This window comes from Salmo salar, chromosome 13, assembly GCF_965601325.2.
Source record: "Salmo salar chromosome 13, fSalSal1, whole genome shotgun sequence".
Classification (NCBI taxonomy): Eukaryota; Metazoa; Chordata; class Actinopteri; order Salmoniformes; family Salmonidae; genus Salmo; species Salmo salar.
Window position 1 is genome coordinate 29,158,015 of NC_138303.1, and position 17,949 is coordinate 29,175,963.

The following is a 17,949-nucleotide window of genomic DNA, read 5'->3' on the forward strand; positions in this document are numbered from 1 at the left end:
TTTGTTTTGTCTTGTTCCCTGCATAACTGGTTTTCATTCCCCAATCACACTAGATGTATTTATTCCTCTGTTCCCCCTCATGTCTTTGTGTGAGATTGTTACGTGTCTTGTTTAACGCGCTATTTCTGGTGTGCGTTTACTCCGTGTTTATTTCACGAGGTATGTTTATTTGCTTGCACATATTATTGTGACTGTTTGCAAGTTTTGCACTTTGGCATATTGGCTGGAGGTTTTCGATGCAGTGTGTTGCTTTCTCCTGCCTAAATAAAGTATGCGCCTGTTCACAAATCTCTGCTCTCCTGCACCTGACTTCGCTCCCAGTACGCACACCATTGACAGTTGTTCATTCATTTACTCCAATTAGTGTAGTGTAGGGTTAGTGGAAAATAATGAAGGAAAATATATTTTAAAAAGATGTGTGAAGAATATATATATACATATATATACAGTTGAAGTCGGAAGTTTACATACACCTTAGCCAAATACATTTAAACTCAGTTTTTAACAATTCCTGACATTTAATCCTAGTAAAAATTCCAAGTCTTAGGTCAGTTAGGATCACCACTTTATTTTAAGAATGTGAAATGTCAGAATAATAGTAGAGAGAATGATTTATTTCAGCTTTTGTTTCTTTCATCACATTCCCAGTGGGTCAGAAGTTTACATACACTCGATTAGTATTTGGTAGGATTGCCTTTAAATTGTTTAACTTGGGTCAAACGTTTTGGGTAGCCTTCCACAAGCTTCCCACAATACGTTGGGTGAATTTTGGCCCATTCCTCCTGACAGAGCTGGTGTAACTGAGTCAGGTTTGTAGGCCTCCTTGCTCGCACATGCTTTTCCAGATCTGCCCACAAATTTTCTATGGGACTGAGGTCAAGGCTTTGTGATGGCCACTCCAATACCTTGACTTTGTTGTCCTTAAGACATTTTGCCGCAACTTTGGAAGTATGCTTGGGGTCATTGTCCATTTGGAAGACCAATTTGCAACCCAGCTTTAACTTCCTGACTGATGTCTTGAGATGTTGCTTCAATATATCCACAGAATTTTCCTACCTCATCATGATTCCATCTATTTTGTGAAGTGCACCAGTCCCTCCTGCAGCAAAGCACCCCCACAACATGATGCTGCCACCCCCATGCTTCACGGTTGGGATGGTGTTCTTCAGCTTGCAAGCCCCCCCCCCCTTTCTCCTCCAAACATAACGATGGTCATTATGGCCAAACAGTTCTATTTATGTTTCATCAGACCAGATGACATTCTCCAAAAAGCACACTCTTTATCCCCATGTGCAGTTGCAAACTGTAATCTGGCTTTTTTTATGGCAGTTTTGGAGCAGTGGCTTCTTCCTTGCTGGGCGGCCTTTCAGGTTATGTCGATATAGGACTCATTTTACTGTGGATATAGATGCTTTTGTACCTGTTTCCTCCAGCATCTTCACAAGGTCCTTTGCTGTTGTTCTGGGATTGATTTGCACTTTTCGGCACCAAAGTACGTTCATCTCTAGGAGACAGAACGCGTCTCCTTTCTGAGCGGTATGACGGCTGCGTGGTCCCATGGTGTTTATACTTGCGTACTATTGTTTGTACAGATGAACGTGGTACCTTCAGGTGTTTGGAAATTGCTTCCAAGGATGAACCAGACTTGTGGAGGTCTACAATTTTTTTTCTGAGGTCTTGGCTGATTTCTTTTGATTTTCCCATGATGTCAAGCAAAGAGGCACTGAGTTTGAAGGTAGGCCTTGAAATACATCCACCGGTACACCTCCAATTGACTCAAATTATGTCAATAAGCCCCCCCCCCCCCCCCCCCCCCCCACACACACACACACACACACACACACACACACACACACACACACACACACACACACACACACACACACACACACACACACCACACACACCACACACACCACACACACTACCAGTCAAAAGTTTGGACACCTACTCATTCAAAGGTTTTTCTTTATTTACTATTTTTTACATTGTAGAATAATAGTGAAGACAATTACATTGATGGAAGCTACAATCTATCTGCAATATTAAAGCTGATCTACCCCCTAAACATTTTTAAAATATATATTTTTTGACCATTCTACAGATGATGGAAGACTGTTTTTGTGTAACTGCAGGGAGAGAATAAAGGACCATGTTGATTAATTAAGCCATTTCCTGTTGCCACATGGAGCTGAACCTCAACATAGGGCATCTCTATAAGCTCACGATTGGTTGTGTGCAAGGACGGTTAGCTAATTCAATTGCAGTCAACGCGGGCGACATGGTTATGTGAGGGCTGTAGGTAATGCTTTTCTATGGAAAAAAGCCTTGTTCTCGGTGGGACCAAGTTTTCACTGTGAAGAGGTCATGTAGGCTTGCGTTCTGTTGAACAATCCCCATGAGCGAATTTTGTTTCAAGCCTCAACCGTTCTGCTGATGTCACCCAAAAGCACGTTAAGTCTAGGTCACTGAGGCCTACCTTTCTGCCATGCAGTGGGGGAGGGGCAAATTAATACTATGGCTTAAGTCTTGGTTTGAGGTCCTAACCTTAACTCTAGCTTCATGTCCACTCCCAGCTCAACCCTAAACCTAGCCTCAACCCTAACCCTAGCTTCATGTCCACTCCCAGCTCAACCTAGCTTCATGTCCACTCTCAGCTCAACCCTAAACCTAGCCTCAACCCTAACTCTAGCTTCATGTCCACTCCCAGCTCAACCCTAAACCTAGCATCAACCCTAACCCTAGCTTCATGTCCACATCCCAGCTCAACCCTAAACCTAGCCTCAACCCTAACTCTAGCTTCATGTCCACTCCCAGCTCAACCCTAAACCTAGCATCAACCCTAACCCTAGCTTCATGTCCACTCCCAGCTCAACCCTAAACCTAGCCTCAACCCTAACCCTAGCTTCATGTCCACTCCCAGCTCAACCCTAAACCTAGCCTCAACCCTAACTCTAGCTTCATGTCCACTCCCAGCTCAACCTAGCTTCATGTCCACTACCAGCTCAACCTAGCATCATGTCCACATCCCAGCTCAACCCTAAACCTAGCATCAACCCTAACCCTAGCTTCATGTCCACTCCCAGCTCAACCTAGCTTCATGTCCACTACCAGCTCAACCTAGCATCATGTCCACATCCCAGCTCAAACTAAACCTAGCATCAACCCTAACCCTAGCTTCATGTCCACTCCCAGCTCAACCTAGCTTCATGTCCACTACCAGCTCAACCTAGCATCATGTCCACATCCCAGCTCAACCCTAAACCTAGCCTCAACCCTAACTCTAGCTTCATGTCCACTCCCAGCTCAACCCTAAACCTAGCATCAACCCTAACCCTAGCTTCATGTCCACATCCCAGCTCAATCCTAAACCTAGCCTCAACCCTAAACCTAGCTTCATGTCCACTCCCAGCTCAACCTAGCTTCATGTCCACTACCAGCTCAACCTAGCATCATGTCCACATCCCAGCTCAACCCTAAACCTAGCATCAACCCTAACCCTAGCTTCATGTCCACTCCCAGCTCAACCTAGCTTCATGTCCACTACCAGCTCAACCCTAAACCTAGCATCAACCCTAACCCTCGCTTCATATCCACATCTTGGCCTCAACCCGAACACTAACTTATTGTCCACATCAACCCTAACTCCAAGAGCTGAGCCAAGATGTGGAGGGCTAGGGTTATAGCTATGGCTAGGGTTGAGCTGGGAGTGGACATGAAGCTAGGGTTATGGCTATATGTGCATATGAAGCTAGGGTTAGGTTTAGTTTTGAGTTTAGACCCTGCCTGCCTGCCTGCCTGCCTGCGTTTATGCCCGTCTGTGAGTGGACATGTACACTGAGTATACCAAACATTAGGAACACCTTCCTGATATTGAGTTACACCCCCCCCCCCCCCCCCTTGTGCCCACTGAACAGCCTCAATTTGTCGGGGAATGGACTCTACAAGGTGTCGAAAGCGTTCCACAGGGATGCTGGCACACAATTGTGTCAAGTTGGCTGGATTTCCTTTGGGTGGTGGACCATTCTAGATAAACACGGGAAGCTGTTGAGTATGAAAAACCCAGCAGCATTGCAATGCTTGACACAAACTGGTGCGCCTGGCACTTACTACCATACCCTGCACTTAAATATTTTGTCTTGCCCATTCACCCTCTGAATGGCACACATACACAATCCAATATTTCAATTGTCTCAAGGTTTAAAATCCTTCTTTAACCTTTCTCCTCCCTTTCAAAACACCAACCTGCTCTGAAACATGGACTTGAACACAAGATACCATATTGCTCCAACACATATGTTATATAAACAGCTTCTTTTTCCTTTCTTTCTAAACCCACAGCAGAAAGAATGAATGACTTGACAGTATGGTCTTGTTGTGAACTATCAGCATGTGGATTGCAGTCATAATACTATACAGGTAATGTACAACCTTTCACTGAGCGAGGTTGAAAAAACCATCCACATTTACCCTCCTGAATTCCACTTCATTTGGAAACGATGTGACAAGAGGGCGAGTCAGTCAGTCATGATTTATTTCTATGTAACATGAATGTAACATTCTATGTAACACCTTGACATTTGTCTTTCCAAACTTTACCAACCCACCTAGGCAATGCCAGTAGTACAGCAGGCCTGAAATGGAAACGAGGATGCCATCGTGGAATGACATCAGCTGAGCTCAACCAAGTCTTATCTCATTGGAGGTGGTCCAAGAGAAACAGCCAACGTTAAACCCACACAGACACCTCTTATCATTACGCAGGAGGGTCAGACTTGGACATGTCACAGAGATTGCAGACAGACAGACCAACCGACTGACTTAGGCTGGCTCCTCTCCCTATGCTGTCTTTTCATAGCTGAAAAGAAGACTACAGCATGTTAATATTGAGCTCAAAAGGAAAGAAACCTTCCATAGTCCTATGCTACAATCTGAAACCGACATGCACAGTACATTACAATCTGAAACCGACATGCACAGTACATTACAATCTGAAACCGACATGCACAGTACATTACAATCTGAAACCGACATGCACAGTACATTACAATCTGAAACCGACATGCACAGTACATTACAATCTGAAACCGACATGCACAGTACATTACAATCTGAAACCGACATGCACAATACATTACAATCTGAAACCGACATGCACAGTACATTACAATCTGAAACCGACATGCACAGTACATTACAATCTGAAACCGACATGCACAGTACATTACAATCTGAAACCGACATGCACAGTACATTACAATCTGAAACCGACATGCACAGTACATTACAATCTGAAACCGACATGCACAGTACATTACAATCTGAAACCGACATGCACAATACATTACAATCTGAAACCGACATGCACAGTACATTACAATCTGAAACTGACATGCACAGTACATTACAATCTGAAACCGACATGCACAGTACATTACAATCTGAAACCGACATGCACAATACATTACAATCTGAAACCGACATGCACAGTACATTACAATCTGAAACTGACATGCACAGTACATTACAATCTGAAACTGATTTCTAAAGCAACTGCAATCACATCTTCCACCAAAAACAGTACTATCAATGTCCTGAGGGGTACAATTAATAGCAGTGTCCAGTTTCACATTAGGATATATATTCAGTACATCAATCACTGTTGAGGGTAGAGCAGGGAGCTTTATAAGGGAGGTTGTTATGGCAGTAACATGACGGTTTGTGGGAATTTATCTGGGCAAGCTGCCAGAAACACACAGTATGGAATATCTCTATCTCACGCTCTCTCTTATGCTCATTATCACACACACACACACACACACACACACACACCCACACACACACACACACACACACACCTTATTCAAAGACTGTCTGTATGGTTGAAGATAACACAGAACACACAGATAAGATCAACAACATCCATTATGATATGCTGTGAGGTAAAGGAGGCCCATACATTTTGATCTCACAGCACAGTCATGTTTTATGATGTAATGGGTATTATGTTTTACTGGATTATGCAATATGTTATGCACCAGTCACAAAGCTATTGTTAAAGGCAATCAACCCAATCAAGCAAATTCTTTGTCTGGGTTGAGGTATAGCTTATGTTATATTGTCTGGGTTGAGGTATAGCTTATGTTATATTGTCTGGGTTGAGGTATGGTTTATGTTATATTGTCTGGGTTGAGGTATAGCTTATGTTATATTGTCTGGGTTGAGGTATGGTTTATGTTATATTGTCTGGGTTGAGGTATAGCTTATGTTATATTGTCTGGGTTGAGGTATAGCTTATGTTATATTGTCTGGGTTGAGGTATGGTTTATGTTATATTGTCTGGGTTGAGGTATGGTTTATGTTATATTGTCTGGGTTGAGGTATAGTTTATGTCTCGTGGCATGTAGCCTACCTACAGTACCTCAGAGAGCTGAAGAACAGCTCAGCGTTTGCAAAGCACAGAGGGTTGGAGCAGGAGAATACAGTCACTCCAGTTATCAGAGAGAGGGCCATGGCAGCAGTCAGGCCCAGATCCAGGTTGAACAGCAGGGTGGAGATTAGGGTGGCCAAACACACCAGCTGTAGGGAGAGACGGACGTACGATGTCTTTTTATGACGGCTTATTCTGGTCGGCCATTTTTATGACGTCTTATTACTGACCAGAAAATGTCTTTTTCTGACCACCATACGACCAGCAGGTCATAATTCTGACCACTATAACACTTCATATTAAGGGCTCCTTATTACAGTGTAATTGCATGTGTAATTACAGTGAAACAAGCATTGTAGTTAACTGGAACTAATAGTTAGTGTAATAACATGTAACTGGTAGTAATTGTGGTCTGTGATTACAAAGGTGTAACAATTAATGCTTGTTACAAATGGGCAGCTTTCCACTACATTCACAAACGTTGTGTTTTGTTTCTTCTCAGCTGCGTCCGATTCAATAACAACTGTCACAAAGGTTGTGACTCCTCGTGGATGTGCTGGGTGTCCGAGAGATTATGCTCAACAGACTAATTACTTAACCATGAATGTGGACTGTTGAAAATATATCTCCTGTCAATGTTATTGCTAGCACTTGCCACCAAAATAAAGTGTACCATCTGGGTTAAGGAAAAACACACTATTTCAAAGCATAGTACGTCACTTGGTATTTTATGTTTTACATGTTTTAAAGGCACACGTAGCCTACATATCAATGCATACACTCAAATATTTAGGTCAAATAGGGGAGAGGCGTTGTGCCGTGAGGTGTTGCATTATCTGTTTTTTTAAACCAGGTTTGCTGTTTATTTGAGCAATATGAGATGGAGGGAAGTTCCATACAATAATGGCTCTATACAATACTGTACGTTTTCATGAATTTGTTCTGGATTTGGGGACTGTGAAAAGACCCCTGGTGGCATGTCTGGTGGGATAAGTGTGTGTGTCAGAGCTGTGTGTAAGTTGGCAATGCAAACAATTTGGTATTTTCAACACATTAGTGTTTCTTATAAAAAGAAGTGATGCAGTCTCCTCAATGTAATGTTTGCATAAGTACAATGTAATTACTAGGTGTTACACGGGATTTAGATAGTTAAAATGAAATGTATCTTGAGGGGTACTTACTTGTAATTAATGTGTACTTATACAGTACATTACGCATCCTGACAACCTGGCCCACATTTTAAAGCTTCTGGAAGTTTCAAAAAGGGCTCATCGGCTGTCCCCATAGGAAATCCCTTTTTGGTTCAAGGTAGAACCCTTTTGGGTTCCATGTATAACCCTCTGTGGAAAAGGGTTCTTCATGGAACCCAAAAATATTATACCTGGAGAACAGGGAATACCACTTAGCAGTCAAATCTTTTTGCCTTTTTTGTGTACATTTTGAGAAACTGTTGTTTTCCTGCTTTGTTGTTGTGTAGCCTACCAAGGGCACTGTCCCAACTACCATACAGTATGTGACCGATGCGCTCGAGCAAGCAGGCTGCCTGCACACAGAGATCTATTGCTGCACGTGATTCCAATCCAAGTTTTAGCTGGAACTGATATGGCTACCTCCTTATTTAGCTACTGAAATTGAAATAAAATGACAATGCATTATGTTAATTGTTTAAAAGCTTTAAGGGAAAATATAACAGTCATATTTTTGGGGTCAAATTCAGGTGCAATACTTTTTGGACTAATTATTGATGGAAATAAATGCAATAAAAATAGGGTTTTTTAAATCCTGGTGGATTGTAGTAGGACATTGAAATAAAATACATAGGCCTATGTGTTATTTGTTAGATAATGGGCAACTGGACATTTAACACATTACCCTAAGCATGATGGGATGTTAACCACACCTGTATGGAAGCACCTGCTTTCAATATACTTTGTATCCCTCATTTACTCAAGTGTTTCCTTTATTTTGTCAGTTACCATGACATATACAGTACCAGTCAAATGTTGACACACCTACTCATTCAAGGGTATTTCTTAATTTGTTCTATTTTCTACATTGTAGAATAATAGTGAAGACATCAAAACTATGAAATAACACATATGGAATCATGTAGTAACCAAAAAAGTGGTTACTACATGATTAATCCCAAACCATCTCAATTGGGTTATAGTCGGGTGATTGTGGAGGCCAGGTCATATGATGCAGCACTCCATCACTCTCCTTCTTGGTCAAATAGCCCTTACACAGCCTGGAGGTGTTTTGGGTCATTGTCCTGTTGAAAAACAAATGATAGTCCCACTAAGCGCAAACCAGATGGGATGGCGTATCGCTGCAGAATGCTGTGGCAGCCATGCTGGTTAAGTGCCTTGAATTCTAAATAAATCAGACAGTGTCACCAGCAAAGCACCCCCACACCATCATACCTCCTCCTCCCTGCTTCAGGGTGGGAACGACACATACGGAGATCATCCGTTCACTTACTCTGCGTCTCACAAAGACACGGCGGTTGGAACCAATTTGGACTCATCAGACCAAAGGACAGATTTCCACCGGTCTAATGTCCATTGCTCATGTTTCTTGGCCTCTTCTTCTTATTGGTGTCCTTTAGTAGTGGTTTCTTTGCAGCAATTCAACCATGAAGGCCTGATTTCACGCAGTCTTCTCTGAACAAATGATGTTGAGATGTGTCTGTTACTTAAGCTCTGTGAAGCATTTATTTGGCCTGCAATCTGAGGTGCAGTTAACTCTAATGAACTTATCCTCTGCAGCAGAGGTAACTCTGGGTCTTCCTTTCCTGTGGCGGTCCTCATGAGAGCCAGTTTCATCATAGCGCTTGATGGTTTTTGCAACTGCACTGGAAGAAACTTTATAAATTCTTGATGGACTGTTGATTTTCTTTGCTTCTTTGAGCTGTTCTTGCCATACTATGGACTTGGTCTTTTACCAAATAGGGCTATCTTCTATATACCACCCCTACCTTGTCACAACACAACTGATTGGCTCAAACGCATTAAGGAGGAAAGAAATTCCACAAATTAACTTTTAACAAGATACACCTGTTAATTGAAATGCATTCCAGTTGACTACCTCATGAAGCTGGTTGAGAGAATGCCAAGCATGTGCAAAGCTGTCATCAAGGCAAAGGGTGGCTACTTTGAAGAATCTCAAATATAAAATATATTTTGATTTGTTTAACACTTTTTTGCTTACTACATGATTCCATATGTGTTATTTCATAGTTCTGATGTCGTCACTATTATTCTACAATGTAGAAAATAGTAAAAATAAAGAAAAGCCCTGGAATGAGTAGGTGTGTCCACATTTTTGACTGGTACTGTTAGAGATAGAAGATGTGAGAAGAAGTCTTTATTTGTGCCAGAGTTTAGTCCGGTGGCAATGCAGCCAACTATGGACTACATATTCCCACGGGAGACCAGGGTTAAATTCCCGTATCAGACTTTTAATTATGCATCACTATCACTTGTACCCCCCTCTCATTTCACTACTATGTCTATCACAAAGAATAATTCCCTTCTCCTTAAAACATTTAAAATCACTACCTGAGTTTTCACCTAACACTCCCTTAGACCGTACTGTGTGGCAAGGATCAGCTGACAGCGAAACACAGGAACATCCGTCCAATTGTGTTGCAGAGCCCTATCGCCAACAGGTCCTACAGCAGGGAGACCACTTATAGCAATGAAATAGGGGGAGAGAAAAACTGGTCCTTCTGACAGTGGAGTGAGGATAGTGAGTTCATTATGAGATCTCATTTCTCTGTTACCTGGTTGCTGTCCAAGGTGTAACCATGTTTGTGGGAGTACATTCTCCCCATGGAGGATGTGAAGCTGAAGCCTACCGCAGCTAGGGACAGAGCCGGACGAAACAGCTCCTTGGCCTGTCCTAGAGAGGGGAGGGTTGGGTTGGGGGGGGGGGGGGCAGACTGGAGCCACGGAGAGAGAGAGGGGACCTACTGGTAGTGTCATCATATGTTTGTATCTATCCCATGTAGCTTGGGAACATAACATTCTAATAACTTAAGTTTTATATCACAAATAAATTATCTTTCACTATTATTTCTCTACATTGCACAAACAGATGAAGAGAGACAGTAAGACTGACCCAGTGGGTATGTGTCCTACTACCTGGACACAACTCCAACTGCACTGACAGGAAGGAGGCCAGGATTACTCCAACTGCACTGACAGGAAGGTGGCCAGGATTACTCCAACTGCACTGACAGGAAGGTGGCCAGGATTACTCCAACTGCACTGACAGGAAGGTGGCCAGGATTACTCCAACTGCACTGACAGGAAGGTGGCCAGGATTACTCCAACTGCACTGACAGGAATGTGGCCAGGATTACTCCAACTGCACTGACAGGAAGGTGGCCAGGATTACTCCAACTGCACTGACAGGAAGGTGGCCAGGGTTACTCCAACTGCACTGACAGGAAGGAGGCCAGGATTACTCCAACTGCACTGACAGGAAGGTGGCCAGGATTACTCCAACTGCACTGACAGGAAGGTGGCCAGGATTACTCCAACTGCACTGACAGGAAGGTGGCCAGGATTACTCCAACTGCACTGACAGGAAGGTGGCCAGGATTACTCCAACTGCACTGACAGGAAGGTGGCCAGGATTACTCCAACTGCACTGACAGGAAGGTGGCCAGGATTACTCCAACTGCACTGACAGGAAGGTGGCCAGGATTACTCCAACTGCACTGACAGGAAGGTGGCCAGGATTACTCCAACTGCACTGACAGGAAGGTGGCCAGGATTACTCCAACTGCACTGACAGGAAGGTGGCCAGGATTATCTGAGGATAAAGTGAAGAGAACAGAGGAGAGGAAGTCATCAGACTGGAACAGTCGTCAACAGAAAGACAGACCTTTATGCAATTCTGACTCATTTCTGAATGTGTGTGTGTGTGTGTGTGTGTGTGTGTGTGTGTGTGTGTGTGTGTGTGTGTGTGTGTGTGTGTGTGTGTGTGTGTGTGTGTGTGTGTGTGTGTGTCTACCAGCACCAGCTCCCATGGAATGGGCATGGGTGGCATGGGTAACTTGGTCTTGAAGAGTCTATTCAGCATCTTGACTCCCAGCAGGATCACCATAGAGGGGACCAGAACAGCATGCCAGGCGTTGCAACAGTCAATCAATCAAATCTATTTATAAAGCCCTTCTTACATCAACTGATGTCACAAAGTGCTGTACAGAAACCCAGCATAAAACCCCAAACAGCAAGCAATGCAGGTATAGACGCACATGCTGTCACTCCAGACACCACATCAACATTGCGCACACACACACACACACACACACACACACACACACACACACACACACACACACACACACACACACACACACACACACACACACACACACACACACACACACACACACACACACACACACACACACACACACACACACACACACACACACACACACACACACACACCAAGCGGAGCTTACCCAGCCTACAGCCAGAATGCCGCTGTGTCTGTAGGTTGGGATGACCAGAGTAGAGGCAGCTGGTGGATGTTGATATGGAGCGTTGTTGCCATGGTGTAACCACTCAACGGGGCCAAGACAGCCAGCGACACACACCCCAACAAAAACAACACTGTCTGTAGAGTAACAGAGACAATTGACAGTGTGTGTGTGCGTTCACCTGTATGAGGCCACAAAGGAAGGTAAGTTGTACTGCCACGTCTCTGTCAACCCTCCCGCTCCTCAACACCGTTGCTAAGCAACTCCACGTTACACTTCACAGTGCCAATCAGGATAGCAAGAATGGCGAAAGTACCTGTGTCAGTCATACATACATACAAACATACCGATAGATATTATATTTAAAGCCTTGCATGATTTTCTCTCTCATGGTAAATTGACCCACATTTCACTCTGTTAGCACCTAGCTGAAAGGACAAATAAATGACTCCTCTGTCCTTTCTCCTTCATGACCTGGAAACCGATAAGTGGAGTGTCAATTCGTTATTAGGTGAACGGAGGAGTCTGCCTCTGTCCTCGATTGCGTCTTCCCGCGGAGCATCCTCTGAGTTTACTCTGCCACACACAAGAGAAAATCATGCACACATTTAAAAACAATATGCTACTTATCCTTTTATCACTAAAATACATTTGTACAACTTTAGTCATGTATTTTGGGATTCGTACTCTGTAAGCATCATTTGCCTGATGCGGTGCTAGTGGAGGAGTCTCATTTCATACAAGTGCATTTGTTTCCACGTTTCCTCTCCTCAATTACCTTTTTCAAAAGGATGTAAGGAGAGTACGGAGGACATAGGAGTTTAGCGAAATCCAATTGAGAATCTTTCCATGAATACAGCGCTGGGGCAAACAAGGCCCCACTGTCACTCACCAGCATTCTGTCTTCTACCTCTCCCAAACCGACCTGGACTTCTTTCTGAACCGCTGCCCCAGGAAATCCAGCTGTGTGCTTCATCCAGCATGGCTGTGTGATCAGGCAAAACAGGCTTGAGAGAATTAAGAATAATACTGTCCATCCTGAAGTCAAAAGCACAGTGCAGAAACACTCTCCAGCACTGCTAGATAAGGACGGTCAACATTCCCTGACTTCTGCCAATTTTCCATTCGCCAATGTCTCTCTATTTTTGGTATAAATAGTTGAGTGAAAAAGTTTAGATATAATTAGAGTGAATGCACAAAAATAATAGCATAGTAATTAAATAGGTGTGTAGTAGAGTAAATACTACGGTGAAAATAAAAGCTGTAGAAAACTATGTGCAGAGAGAATGAGTAGGCCTATGTAACGTGAATGTGAGAGTGTGTGTCCCGTACACCATGTGTGCCTGGGAGGGTGGAGTGAAGCCTTGAACTCTACTCAGAATAGCGCCAATCCACCCTCCCGACTCCCTCCCTTCCCAACTGTTCAATGCTACTGAATACCTCCTTTCTCAATGGCTCCCATTCAGACAGAGGCTGCATCCCAAATGGCACCCTATCCCTTTTTAGTGCACTATGGGCTCTGGTCAAAAGTAGTGCACTATATGGGGAATAGGGTGCCATTTGGGAAGAGAACTGTGGCTTTAGTAGGGCTTTGCCCAGGAGAAAGAGTCCAAACAAACCCCATGATCTCCTGGCCCATCTCTATAGCCATACTGTCATATCCACAGGATGACTTAAGCTATTAAGCAAATGTGTTTCTTTCTAAGAGATCAATCTAAAATCCTACAACACCATCGGTGAAATGGTTGGTGGATTACAAGGCATCATTCACGACTACACTGAACTAATCCCTCAAAGCCAACAGTGTGGAGACCTGAGGAAAGCATTCAACACATATACTAAATCACGGAAACACAAAACTGCTTAAAAAGGTCCTGAAAAATGAAAATCCTGTTGTTTTCATGAAATTGGATTATATTTGAATGAAACCAGATCAAAGAAGGGCTACCAAAGTATGAAACATGACTGTTGCTTCTACACTGATAAAGTTTGATCACAGGGTTATAATTGTGTTATGTTCCACCCCATTCTGGAGGACAAAGTCCAAATAGACAATAGTCTCACTATCCACTGATAACAGACAGCCACACGTGACACTATGTCAGTTAGCACAGGAGGGCATGTACACTACATGACCAATAGTATATGGATACCTGCTCGTCCAATATCTCATTCCAAAATCATGGGCATTAATAAAGGAGTTGGTCCCCCCTTTGCTGCTATAACAGCCTCCACTCTTCTGGGAAGGCTTTCCACTAGAAGGAACATTGCTGCAGAGATTTGATTATATTCAGCCACAAGAGTATTTGTGAGGTTAAGCACTGATGTTGGGCAATTAGGCCTGGCTCGCAGTCAGTGTTCCAATTTATCCCAAAGGTGTTCGATGGGGTTGAGGCCTGTCAAGTTCTTCCACACCGATCTCGACAAACCATTTCTGTATGGACCTCGGTTTGTGTACGGGGGCATTGTCAGGCTGAAACAGAAAAGAGCCTTCCCCAAACTGATGCAACAAAGTTGGAAGCACAGAATCATCTAGAATGTCATTGTATACTGTAGAGTTAAGATTTCCCTTCACTGGAACTGAGGAGCCTTGCCTGAACCATGAAAAACAGCCCCAGACCGTTATTACTCCTCAGCAAACTTTACAGTTGGCATTCGAGCAGGTAGTGTTCTCTTGGCATCCGCCAAACCCAGATTCGTCTGTCGGACTGCCAGATGGTGAAGCGTGATTCATCACTCCAGAGAACGCTTTTTCACTGCTCCAGGGGTCAGATGGCGGCGAGTTTTACACCACTCCAGCTGACTCTTGGCATTGTGCATGGTGGTCTTATGCTTGTGTGCGGCTGCACAGCCATGGAAACCCATTTCATGAAGGTCCCGATGAACAGTTATTATGCTGACGTTGCTTCCAGAGGCAGTTTGGAACTTGGTAGTGAGTGTTGCAACCGAGGACAGACAATCTTTACATGCTACGCAGCTCAGCACTCGGCGGTCCCGTTCTGTGAGCTTGTGTAGCTTACCAATTTGTAGCTGAGCCATTGTTGCTCCTAGATGTTTCCACTTCTCAATAACAGCACTTACAGTTGACCGGGGCAGCTCTAGCAGGGCAGAAATTTGACGAACTGACTTGTTGGAAAGGTGGCATCCTATGACGATGCCATGTTGAAAGTCACTGAGCTCTTCAGTAGGGCCATTCTACTACCAATGTATGTCTATGGAGATTGCATGCCTCTGTGCTCAATTTATACACCTGTCAGCAATGGGTGTGGCTGAAACAGCCGAACCCACTAATTTGAAGGGGTGTCCACATACTTTTGCATATACAGTGCCTTCGGAAAGTATTCAGACCCCTTGACTTTTCGTTTTGTTACGTTAGAGCGTTATTCTAAAATTGATTAAAATATGTTTTCCCTCATCAATCTACACACAAGACCCCATAATGACAAAGGGAAAACAGTTTCGAATTTTTTTCTAATTTATTAAAAACAAAAAAATCTTATTTACATAAGACCCTTTGCTATGAGACTCGAAATTGAGCACAGCTGCATCCTGTTTCCATTGAACATCCTTGAGATGTTTCTACAATTTGGAGCCCACCTGTGGTAAATTCTATTGATTGGACATGATTTGGAAAGGCACACACCTGTCTAAATAAGGTCCTACAGTTGACAGTGAATGTCAGAGCAAAAACCATGCCATTAGGTCGAAGGAATTGTCCGTAGGGCTCCGAGACAGGATTGTGTCGAGGCACAGATCTGGGGAAGGGTACCAAAACATTTCTGCAGCATTGAAGTTCCCCAAGAACACAGTGACCTCCATCATTCTTAAATGGAAGAAGTTTAGAACCACCAAGACTCTTCCTAGAGCTGACCACCCGGCCAAACTGAGCAATCGAGGGAGAAGGGCCTTGGTCAGGGAGGTGACCATGAACCAAATGGTTACTCTGACAGAGATCGAGAGTTCCTCTGTGGAGATGGGAGAACCTTCCAGAAGGACAACCATCTCTGCAGCACTCCACCAATTGCAGCACTGACCCGCTCTGCCCATTCAGCGCCATTTACCCGTTGTTGTCTTAGCTCTCCTGATCAACACCTGTGATTGCTTTTGTGCCTTTCTTTAATGTCAATATGCCTTGTCTGCTGCTGTCTTGGCTAGTTACTGTTTTATTTCACTGTAGAGCCCTCAGTCTCACTCAAAATGCCTTATATAGCTCTTTCGTCCCACCCCACACACATGCAGAGACCTCACCTGGCTTAACTTGTCTCTCCAGAGACAAAACATCTCTCATCGTCACTCAACGCCAAGGTTTACCTCCACTGTACTCACATCCTACCATACCCTTGTCTGTACATTATGAATCTATTCTCCCACGCCCAGAAATCTGCTCCTTTTACTGTCTGTCTCCAACGCACTAGACAACCAGTACTTATAGCCTTTAGCCATACTCTCATCCTCTGTTCCTAGAGAGGTAGAGGTTAACCCAGGCCCTGTAGCAATTAGTTCCACTCCTATTTTCCAGGCACTATCATTTGTTGACTTCTGTAACCGTAAAAGCCTTGGTTTCATGCATGTTAACATCAGAAGCAACTCCCTAAGTTTGTTTTATTCACTGCTTTAGCACACTCCGCCAACCCTGATGTCCTAGCCGTGTCTGAATCCTGGCTTAGGAAGGCCACCAAAAATTCAGAAGTTCCCATCCCCAACTACAACATTTTCCACCAAGATAGAACTGCCAAAGGGGGTGGAGTTGCAATCTACTGCAGAGATAGCCTGCAGAGTTCTGTCATGCTATCCAGGTCTGTGCCCAAACAGTTTGAGCTTCTACTTTTAAAAATCCACCTTTCCAGAAATAAGTCTCTCACTGTTTCCGCTTGTTATAGATCCCCCTCAGCCCCAGCTGTGCCCTAGACACCATATGTGAATTAATTGCCCCCCATTTATCTTCAGAGTTTGTACTGTTAGGTGACCTAAACTGGGATATGCTTAACACCCCGGCCGTCCTACAATCTAAGCTAGATGCCCTCAATCTCACACAAACTTTCATGGAACTGAAACACGGCACCCTCATAGATAGCATCCTGACCAACCTGCCTTCTAAATTCCTCTGCTGTCTTCAACCAGGATCTCAGTGATCACTGCCTCATTGCCTGTGACCGTAATGGGTCCACGGTCAAACGACCACCCCTCATCACTGTCAAACACTCCCTAAAACACTTCAGCGAGCAGGCCTTTCAAATCAGCTGGGCTAGACAATCTGGACCCTCTCTTTCTAAAATTATCTGCCACAATTGTTGCAACCCCTATTGTTCAATCGCTCTTTCATATCGTCTGAGATCCCTAAAGATTGGAAAGCTGCCGCGGTCATCCCCCTCTTCAAAGGGGGTGACATTCTAGACCCAGACTGTTACAGACCTATATCTATCCTACCCTGCCTTTCTAAAGTCTTCGAAAGCCAAGTTAACAAACAGATCACCGACCATTTCAAATCCCACCGTACCTTCTCCGCTATGCAATCTAGTTTCCGAGCTGGTCATGGGTGCACCTCAGCCACACTCAAGGTCCTAAACAATATCATAGCCTCCATCGATAAAAGACAATACTGTGCAGCCGTATTCATTGACCTCGCCAAGGCTTTCGACTCTGTCAATCACCACATTCTTATCGGCAGACTCAACAGCCTTGGTTTCTCAAATTATTGCCTTGCCTGGTTCCCTAACTACTCCTCAGATAGAGTTCAGTGTGTCAAATCGGAAGGCCTTGTCTGGACCGCTGGCAGTCTGTTTGGGGGTGCCACAGGGTTCAATTCTCGGGCCGACTCTATTCTCTGTATACATCAATGATGTCGCTCTTGCTGCTGGTGATTCTCTGATCCACCTCTACGCAGACGACACCATTCTGTATACTTCTGGCCCTTCTTTGTACGCTGTGTTAACAAACCTCCAGATAAGCTTCAATGCCATACAACACTCCTTCCATGGCCTCCAACTGCTCTTAAATGCAAGCAAAACTAAATGCATGCTCT

At 44.0% G+C, this 17,949-nt stretch overlaps 1 long non-coding RNA gene across 2 annotated transcripts; it reads right to left on the minus strand.

Moving 5' to 3' along the window:
* Positions 1-7,141: 7,141 nt before the first annotated feature.
* Positions 7,142-17,949, minus strand: LOC106566784 (uncharacterized). 2 transcript variants are annotated; one of them, XR_006758522.2, is made up of 3 exons: positions 12,820-17,949; positions 11,910-12,503; positions 7,142-11,251 (listed from the first exon to the last, which is right to left on the minus strand). It is a non-coding gene; the product is annotated as an uncharacterized LOC106566784 (long non-coding RNA). The 2 variants fall into 2 exon arrangements; XR_014380011.1 differs by having other exon boundaries at positions 11,910-17,949.